The 10,408-nt window shown below is 42.4% G+C and overlaps 1 long non-coding RNA gene across 1 annotated transcript; it reads left to right on the top strand.

The window, feature by feature from the left end:
- Nucleotides 1-5,988: 5,988 nt before the first annotated feature.
- Nucleotides 5,989-10,000, top strand: LOC129627215 (uncharacterized). Its single transcript, XR_008702484.1, has 4 exons — nucleotides 5,989-6,111; nucleotides 8,232-8,302; nucleotides 9,648-9,799; nucleotides 9,892-10,000. It is a non-coding gene; the product is annotated as an uncharacterized LOC129627215 (long non-coding RNA).
- Nucleotides 10,001-10,408: the final 408 nt, after the last annotated feature.

Genomic DNA, 10,408 nt, shown 5'->3' on the forward strand with positions numbered 1-10,408 from the left:
TCTATACCATAAACTTGTCACCATTTTTTAAACAATGGCAGCGTTGGTCATCCACAGCTCTATACATGGCTCTTAGCACTAGAATATGCTTATTGGCCTCTTGGAGTGGGAGACGGGAGGGGTAAAAGCAGATATCCAAAATCACCAATTGTTTTTTAGTTTTTGTCACTTAACCTTTCATGCATATACTTTGTCCACAATGCATTTCCATGCTTGTATGTTGTTAATGTTAAAACTGAGTTGTCTTACTGAACATACATGACTGTGTGCAAATAGAACAGGAAGCCTAACCAGGGTTAAAATAGGCCTGCCCGCTGATGGCACAGATACAGCTGACTTATAAAATGACTCACTGATAGATTACCAGTGGTCCAAAGAACTTATCAAGCAACCCCGTTGTTCAAACAAAATCTTCCTTAGAAGCCAAATCATGTTCTAGTCCAACTCGTTTTGGTCTTTTCTTCTTACTGTGAAACTTTTAAAAAACACTTATAAAAGTGAATATATATTCCAGCAGTTTAAATACAAAGTTAACACACCTACCTACCATCCTCCCCTGCCTTGACCCTTCCTCTGCATCTCCATTGCTCACATTTCCACTCCTCTTCCCAAAGGCAACCACTGTTGACACTTTGGTGTGCATCCTTTAAGACACTTCTGTTCAGTGTAACTTTGTCCTCACACAGTAGGGTGGGGTGGGATTGGATTGATGTTTGTTTTTAATGTCTTACAAATTTTTCCACATAAATACATATATGTCTCCTAACAGTCACATAATACAAATCTATGAGAATTTCTTTAACCATTACCTAACAATGAACTCATATTGTTTCCAGTTTTTACAGTTGCAGATAGTACTGCAGTGTATATTTTTAAGTAGCGTAGGTTCCTAGAAGTGGAATTTTTAAGTCAAAGGTCATGGTTATTTTTTTATTAAGTGTATCATGTTAGGTTGCCCTACAGAAATGTATATTCTCATTAGCTATGCATGAAATAGACTGGTTTTCCCCACAGCCTCAAAAACATCATATATTTTCACTTCTTACTGTCACCAGTCTGAACAAAGTTATTTTAATTTGCATGTTCTGATGACTAGTGTGAGCAGTTTTTCATTTATTACCTAAAATACATGTGTTAGGCATCTAATGTTTTCACCAAATGAATAGCTAATTGCTACATCATTTACTATCAAATGAACTAACATTTCTCCATCAATTTGAAGTTTGACCTTTGTGTGTGTGTAATATTCTGTTTGTGAAATTTTTTTTTTCCATTGATCACTCATCCATTCTGATGCCATATGTTTTTGTGTGTGTGTCGTATGTTTTTGATTACTGTAGTCTTTGTTATATGTGTTGATAGTATTGGCTTCTGTTATTAGTGTCTTAAGTTTTTCTTGGCGCTTCTTGAGCATTTTTACTTTTTTAGATAAGCTTGGATTTATCAAGGTCTATTTTAAAAACCCCAACCTTTGGGATTTTTAATTTTCAGTTTAGAAAGACTGATAACTTCACAGCATTGAATCTTCCTCTCCAAAAACTTATGAAATGTCCTTCCATTATTCTGATCTTTTATGTCTTCCAATAACGTGTCATTTTTTTAAATTTTATTTTATTTTTAAACTTTACATAATTGTATTAGTTTTGCCAAATATCAAAATGAATCCGCCACAAGTATACATTTTAAGTGTATAAATCTTCTATATTTTTTTCCATGTTTATTGCTTGATGCTTCACACTTTTTGTTTGATTTTGAATAGGATCTTTTTTGTTGTTACATTTTCTAACAAGTGTATTTTGTGTATGAAACAGAGCTTTTGAGTTCTTCCTTATATCCAGCCAGAACTCTGATAGTTCTGATAGCTTTTCCGTCATTTCACTTTGATTTTCTAAATAGGGGTCATGACATCTACATGAGTTGTTCTCTTTGCTGACATGTATGCCTCCTAGTATTCTTTTCCTGTTGCATTGGTTAGGACACCAGGAATGTCATGATAATGGCGTTTTTTCCCTTGCTTTTTATTTTACAATGAAAGGTTAGAAGCGTTTTTTTGAATGTTATTGCAGTAGCATTAAAATTCAAGATGCTGTTTTTCTTTCCTAGAGTTTTTTGTTCATATTTAATAAAATACTAAATTACTTTTGAAATTTCCAGTTATTAAACCACATCTAGCATTTTGTCTTTAAATCCTGCTTCATCATACTGTATTATCTTAGTTCACTCATGGATTTCGCTTGAAGAGCGTACTTTGTTCTGTTTTGTTTATGTTTTTCGTGTATGTGTGCGCCTTGTTTAGTTTTGGTATCAGAGTTAGACTGTTCTGGCAGAATACTCTGGAAAGTATTTTATTTTTTTCTGTGTCCTAAATAACATTAATCTTTTTATTCCAGTTTTTTTTAAGTGTCTTGATAAGTTTATTTTTGAATTTTAATTCCCTGAAAAATACACGTTCACTTAGATGTTGGTTTATTGATATAAAGTTAGTACATTAGCTCATATTTGCTTTCATTCTTTAACTTTTCATTTTTTAATAATTTCTGTCATAAATATGTTGGAAAACAAGCACAAAAACTCTTGTCTCAGAATCTTTATAAGAAGACCCAGACAATTCTGGATGAACTAGTGCAGGAATGCAAGGGGTAACATGGAATGCCCCCAGAGCCCTCACCAGTCAGGGTCACGGCCTACCCAGCCCCAGGCCAGACTTCAGCTCAGCCAGTGTTTTCCACCGTCGGGGAGTTGTCTGCTACCATCATAATGCTGCCATGTCGTGTCAGTATGTACTGTTAGCTTTTTTATTAACTTAGCTAATTTTAAAAAGCAAAATTATTTGAAAAAGAAATTCAAACTTTGCCAAAAATGAAAAAAATCACTATCACTTTTAAATTTATATGTTAATATTTTAAAAGTGCATCTATTTACTTCCAAAATGGTATGAATACACTCAGAAACAGCGGAATGATGCGTGGCAAAGATGATATAGGGGCTTCCTTGTTGGCTTAGTAGTAAAGAGTCTCTCCCAGTGCAGGACACACCGATTCAATCCCTGGGTCAGGAAGATCCCCTGGAGGAGGAAATGGCAACCCACTGCAGTATTCCTGCCTAGGAAATCACACAGACAGAGGCGCCTGGCTGGGTGCAGTCCATGGGGTCACAAAAGAGTAGGACACAACTTAGTGACTAAATACACACAACAGAGTCAAATGGTCCCCAAGGAGCTGGCAAGTGTGACCTGGCCTGTTTGCTGTGTCTTGAAAGTCTGCTCTAGGGACAGCAGGAGGATACATGTGGTTTTCCAGGTTAACAAGTTGGGACAAGACAGTCTAGGAAAGGAATTAGCATTTAGAAGACACAAAGGCAAAAGAATCCCAAGTATGTTTAGGCTTCCGTGAATGTCAGACTCCCGGAGGAGCTGCAGAAGCATGAGCTGGTATCCTGGGAGGAGCAAAGGAGCCCCAGCTGCACCCCAGAAACAGTGGGGAGCCTTGCATTATCTACACACTGGGTCCTAACTATCGCAGCTTCCGAGCATCAATCCATGTAAACAGTATCTCAAGAAGCTGCAGCAACTAGACCATGACATGAGAACATCTAAATTTCTATTGGCCACAGCACAGGAACTGCCAAAAGCCTGTTTTTGTTCGATGTTTGCTGTTCACGTTCACAGACAACCCGAATGCTCTCTGTGGTACCTGGAGGAAGCTTCCACCCACAGTCAAGGGATGTCCACCTGGCCTGGCAGCGAGAGGACCCAGAGGAGAGGCAGAGCCGGGAAGTGTGGGAGGTGCAGCCCGCTGGGCCATCAGCTGCTTACTGCATCTTCCCAAGGGCGCTTAGCGTCTAGAGTCCCTGTAGACACAAAACCATCTTTTCTGCAAGAGGAGAGTAGGTCAGTCCCCAGCTTTAAATGAAGAAAGTGGAACTTCACTGATGGTGCAGTGACTGACTCTGCTCCCAATGCAGGGGGCTCAAGTTCAATCCCTGGTCAGGGAACTAGATTGCATGTGCTGCAACCACGAGTTTGTATGCCATAGCTCAAGATCCCATATGCTGCAACTAACACCCGTCACAGTGAAATACATTTTTTTTTAATGCAGCAGGCACTCAGACTAAACAGGATGCCTAGTGGAAATGCAGAGGAACGTCAGTGGGAATCATCTAAGTCCACACTGTTCAACAGAAGAAGAATACGAACCACAAGTGTGATTGTAACATTTTCCAGTAGCTCCTTTAAAGGTACAAACAAACAGGTGAAATTAACTTTATTGAAAGTATATGAACTTGTACATGATATTTAAAAAATTAGTAATGGAACATTTTACCTTTTTTCTTACTAGGTTTTCAACATCCAATGTGTATTTTAAACTTACAGTACATCTCAATTTGTATCAGCTACAGCCACTTGAGCCTGAATGCTACTGGCTCCCGTTTAAATAGTGCTGATCTAGACTTCTGGAGAACAAAAAAGAACATTTTTTTTTTTCATTTTGAGGCTTTTGGTCCCTTATAATTAAATCTAAAATGCTTAGGAATTTAGATTTCTTTCTTAGGTGATAGGCAGTCATAGGACTTCAAGCTGGAAAGTGAAATGACCAGATTTACATTTTACAGCACAGGATAAAACACTGTAAAAATTCTTCCTCCTTCCAACTGGAAATACAGAGATTGGTCTTTCACAGTATTTCAGATAAGCCAGTACTCAGCAAGTCCAGATTAAGGTGGTTCTAGTTCAATTGGCCCAAATGAAGTATATTTAAAATTTTTTAATCCTTTAAATAAGAATTATATAACTGCGATTAAAAATAGTAAATGTATATGCTGGAGATTTCTGTTTTAAAACTGTTTCAGCCGCTTGTTCCTGAGCCTAGACTTCCTGTGGAGCTTGGATGGATCTGCATTCTTCCAGGCCTGACAGCCTCTCCCTGGGAGGTAATGAAGAGCTCAGATTCCAGGAGGGATGAACTTGCGTTCTGGGAAACCCCTTCTAAGGGAAAGCAGAACCACTAACTGTTTTAAGGCATAGGCTTTCTTCATTCAATTTCATTTTCTTCAAATGATTTTCTAGTAAATTAAAAAAAAAAAGCATCTAGATATTAATTTACATGAGGAAATACAAATAGTATGCAGACAGAAGAAATACATTTATTCTTATTATCATTTATTAAATGTGGCAGGTATTGGAAGACTTTGGAGATCGTCACACCAATAAATGCGGCCTTAAGATGACAGTTTATAGCTAGTCAGTTAACAACTTAAAAATAGTAACATCCATGCCAGGCTGTTAGGGTAAAACAGTTCACTCCTTCACTGGCTATTCATCATTCCTGCCTTCTGTGGAAGCAGTAGAATGGAATCTGAGAAACTGCAATCTGGGTCTTTTAAACCCAGATCCAACAGTCAGTTCCTGAAGTGGAGTCAAGGGTCTGGAGACAGTACTTGAATTAAGACCCCTACCCAAGTCAATCAGTGCTAAGGGCAAGGTGGACTTGGAGTGTTTCAATTTGAACTCTGCCTTGATGCTTCCTAAACTGCCCTGTGAAGTACAGTATCACATGGTTTGGGGTCAATAATCCATGCTCCATCACAGAGGATATGATTAGTGGTTGCCAACCTACCAGTCATTCCTAAAGGGTCTGAGTTTCCCCGCTATGATTTGTGCTAATGATTCCTCATCCCTGTTCTCAGAGTGGGCCCCAAGTAGTCAGAGCCAACCAGTTTGGTCCCATCTGCTGTGTCATCGGGCTTCTCAGGTGGCTCAGGGGTAAAGAATCTGCCTGCCAGTGCAGGAGACACAGGTTCAATCCCTGGGTCGGGAAGATCCCCTGGAGGAGGAAATGGCAACCCACTCCAGTATTCTTGCCTGGGAAATCCCATAGACAGAGGAGCCTGTGGGCTACAGTCCACAGGGTCTCAAAGAGTTGGACATGACTTAGAGATTGAACAACCACAACGTTTAACATGGTCTTACCTGCATCGCTTCCTGGATGCAGGAAGAGCCATTTGCCAGCCCAGCCCTAGATCATCGCAGGCAGCCAAGCAGAGAAAACTTGCCATCAGCACAAGGTATCCTCTCCACAGGGACACAGCCCCACATGGCTGACTCCAACCATGGTAAGATGGAATACTGTGGGGTTCACATGGGTGGAGAGGGCTCTCAGTGCTGTATGTGGACAAACTCATCTAACACACATACCAGCTCTGTAATCTTTGCAAAGAAGACACTTACTGGAAGATGTAATGTGCCAGTTTGAATCCCGTTGGAGGGCTTGGGGCCAGGGCCTCCCCTGGCTGGCTGGTTCTTGGCCCTGGTGATTAGGGCAGGTGGCAAGGGCCTGAGCGTCAGAGATGTGAGTGTGGACTCTGGGTTGGTTGGTCTGCACTGAAAAGCCTCTCCTTGGCAAGCTGTTACCTCTAGGAACTGGCTACCTTGGGTGGGCAGACTCTCTAGGGTGAGCAAAGCCTCAGATACCCCAGAATGTAAAAACATGGTTATTACAGAAGGGACAACAGGTCAGCAACTTGGCTTAAACTGATTCAGTTCAGTCACTCAGCTGTGTCCAACTCTTTGCAACCCAGGGAAGCACACCAGGCTTCTCTGTCCATCACCGACTCCTGGAGCTTACTCAAACTTATGTCCATTGCATCAGCAATGCCATCCATCCATCTCATCCTCTGTCTTCCCCTTCTCCTCCTGCTCTCAATCTTTCCCAGCATTCTTTTCCAATGAGTCAGTTCTTCACATCAGGCGGCCAAAGTATTGGAGTTTTAGCTTCAGCATTAGTCCTTCCAATGAACACCCAGGACTGGTCTCCTTTAGGATGGACTGGTTGGATCTCCTCGCAGTCCAAGGGACTCTAAAGAGTCCAACACCACAGTCAAAAGCATCAGTTCTTTGGCGCTCAGCTTTCTTTATAGTCCCACTCTCATATCCATACATGACTATTGGGAAAACCATGGCTTTGACTAGACAGACCTTTGTTGGCAAAGTAATGTCTCTGCTTTTTAACATGCTGTCTAGGTTGGTCATAGCTTTTCTTCCAAGGAGCAAGCTTCTTTTAATTTCATGGCTGCAGTCCACCATCTGCAGTGATTTTGGAGCCCAAAAAAATAGTCTCTCACTGTTTCCATTCCCCATCTACTTGCCATGAAGTGATGGGACTGGATGCCATGATCTTAGTTTTCTGAATGTTGAGTTTTAAGCCAACTTTTTCACCCTCCTCTTAAACTGATTAGATTAGAGGAAAAATGTCTTTGTATAATACTTGCGGGGCTTCCCAGGTGGCACTAGTAGTAAAGCCTGCCAATACAGAAGACAGAAGAGACTGAGGTTTGATCCCTGGGTCAGGAAGATCCCCTGGAGAAAGAAATGGCAATCCATCCCACTATTCTTGCCTGGGAAATCCCATGGACAGAAGAGCCTGATGGGCTACAGTCCATGGGATCGCACCGAGTTGGACACAACTGAAGCAACTTAGCATGCACTCACGCATGGTACCTGCAACTTTTCTATAAGTGTAAGCTTACTTTAAAATTTAGGAATTTCCCTAGCTGCCCTCATAGCTCAGTTGGTAAAGAATCCGCCTGCAATGCAGGAGACCCCGGTTCGATTCCTGGGTTGGGAAGATCCCCTGGAGAAGGGTTAGGCTACGCACTCCAGTATTCTTGGGCTTCCCTTGTGGCTCAGCTGGTAAAGGATCCACCTGCAGTGTGAGAGACCTGGGTTCGATCCCTGGGTTGGGAAGATCCCCTGGAGAAGAGAAAGTCTACCCACTCCAATATTCTGGCCTAGAGAATTCCATGGACAGTCCATGGGATCTCAAAGAGTCAGACACGACTGAGTGACTTTCACTTCACTCACTAGCTGCCCAGTGGGTAAGACTTGACCTCTCAATGCTGGGGTTTATGTTCAATCCCTGCTAGGGGAGCTAAGATCCCACATGGCTCATAGCCAAAAAATCATAATCACAACATGGGTGGACCTCAAAATTGTTATACTGAATAAAATAAGTCAGAGAAGCAGAAACATTGTGTGATATCCCTTTTATTTGGAATCTAGAAAGTCATGATACAAACAAACTTATTTACAAAACAGGAACAGACCCACAGACTTAGAGAACAAACTTATGGTTGCCGGAGGAAAGGATGGGGTAAGGGATAGTTAGGGAGTTTGGGATGGGCATGTACACACTGCTATATTTAAGATGGATAACCAAGAAGGCCTTACTGCACAGGGGACTCTGTTCAAGGTTATGTGGCAGCCTGGATGGAGGGGGAGTTTGGAGGAGAATGGATACATGTACAGGTATGGCTGAGCCCCTTTACTGTCCACCTGAAACTATCCCAACGTTGTTAATTGACTATATTCCAGTACAAAATTTAAAAGTTTAATAATAATAGTAAAAACAATAAGGTAGGAACAATTCAATAAATTTAATAAATACTTTAAAAATGGTCCAAAAAAAATGCTTTAAAAAAAGAGGATTTACAGGTGTGCCCACTTTCATTGCACTGGACTTCTGAGGGGCAGGGGTGTCTTAATGTTGCATCAACCAAGGCGCCCAGACATTCGGCCTCCAGCATGTGTTGAACCCAAGAGCAAATGTGGTAACGAGCGCACAGAAAGGTCTTGCATTTCCCTTTGTGAAGTGACCTTGTCCGATGCTTTGGATGACAGTTTCAGCTGGGGTGCTGCGTGACCTCTGGCGTGCTCCACAGCCAGGCCCAAGTTCTGCCTATTCCACTGTGCTCTCTGTGTGTGACCCAGTGAAGCCTCTCCCCGAACCTCGGCAGATGGTTTGCTCTGTGCTGTGTTCGGGAAATGACACTTTTGGCCACCTGGAAAAGAGACAGTCGTCAGGAGCCGTCTGTCTTAGGGTGTAGCTGCCCACTTCCTGTGCCTCTGGGGTCAGGAGCTTCCCCCAGACTGCCCGCACCATCCAAGATTGACATAAATCTAGTAACCTACAGCATTTTCCAATAAATACATCACTTTCATCAATCTAGAGCTGTCTTTACACCAGGCCCAAACATTTGCATGAAGAGTTCAAACATTTAATCTGTCCTTCAGATTTTTTTTAAGTGAATTAATTAATGAATTAGTCTGGGCTGTGCTGGGTCTTCACTGTTGCTGCTCAGGCTTTCCTCTACTTGTGGCAAGTAGGGGCTGCTTTCTAGTTGCAGTGCTCAGCTTTCTCACTGCAGTGGTTTCTCTTGTTGCAGAGCACAGGCTCTAGGCATGCAGGCTTTAGTAGCTGTGGCTCCTGGGCTCTAGAGCACAGGTTCAGTAGTGCTCAGGGTGCACAGACCTAGTTGCTCTGCAGCATGTGGAGTCCTCCCAGACCAGGGATTGAACCCATGTCTCCTGCACTAGCAGGTGGATTCTTTACCACTGAGTCACTAGGGAAGCCCTACTCTTCAGATTTTTTCAGTATAGATGAAACAGACCATTTGGATGTCTCAGCTGTTGAGCATCACGTATACAGGTCTTTTCCATCTTGTTATTTATCTGTCTTTCGTCACTTACCAGGATTCTATCCCCTAAAAGGTGGTGGGGGAGGGGGGGATCTTATTCTACCAGAAAGTCATTGCAAAAGGATTCATCTTTATAGGCACTGTAAGAATGTGAAGTCAATTTTCCTCCTTTCTAGGCACCAAAGGAATGCAATCTAGATGAGATTAGGCCCCGGTGTCTGGCTCCTGGGGTCAGCGCTGCTTTCTCTGAGCTCCGTTGTGCTGGAGAAGCCTCAACCTGTGTGAGGGGACACAGCTGGACCACGTGACCTGTGATGCTGTCATATAGGTATGGCCAGATGCATGGACTCTCTCGGTAGGCTGGAGCTCTTAACTGCTCAGCAGTAAACTGTCTTCCTGGATGCTATACATTTTTTTTAGGAAAGACCTGAGATTTCTGCGGGTTTATGGTGGGGCCAGATATTAGAATCACCACCCCATAGCTTTCTGGAGATCGGCTTTGGTGGCAATGCGGGGCTGTGCACTGGGGACCCAGAGACCACCCCCCACTCCCCACCCAGCTCTACCTTGAAAGAAGCCAGCTTTTCATGAAAATGAGGTGTCCTCGAGTTAAAGAGCCAATGTGCCTGCAAGGCAGAAGATCAGGTTGGAGAGTTGCCATGTTCCACACTCACCTGCAGAGGAGTGCAGAGCATTTTTGTGAGTCTTTTTGGATGTCTTAGGACAATAAGGTATGAATTCTGCTTCAGGAATATCATGAAAGCTTTTAGCTAGGAACTGAAGGTCAGTTCTAAGAAACTTTCACGGTCCCTCCTATCAGATCCTGGAAGTTGAACTCGGCATCCAGAAGGTAATTTTAAAGTTAACCTAAATGCACCACAGTTTCTTTATCCATTCCTCTGTCAGTGGACATCTAGGTTGCTTCCATGCCCTAGCT

The sequence above is a fragment of the Bubalus kerabau genome, chromosome 14, assembly GCF_029407905.1.
Source record: "Bubalus kerabau isolate K-KA32 ecotype Philippines breed swamp buffalo chromosome 14, PCC_UOA_SB_1v2, whole genome shotgun sequence".
NCBI classification, from domain to species: domain Eukaryota; kingdom Metazoa; phylum Chordata; class Mammalia; order Artiodactyla; family Bovidae; genus Bubalus; species Bubalus kerabau.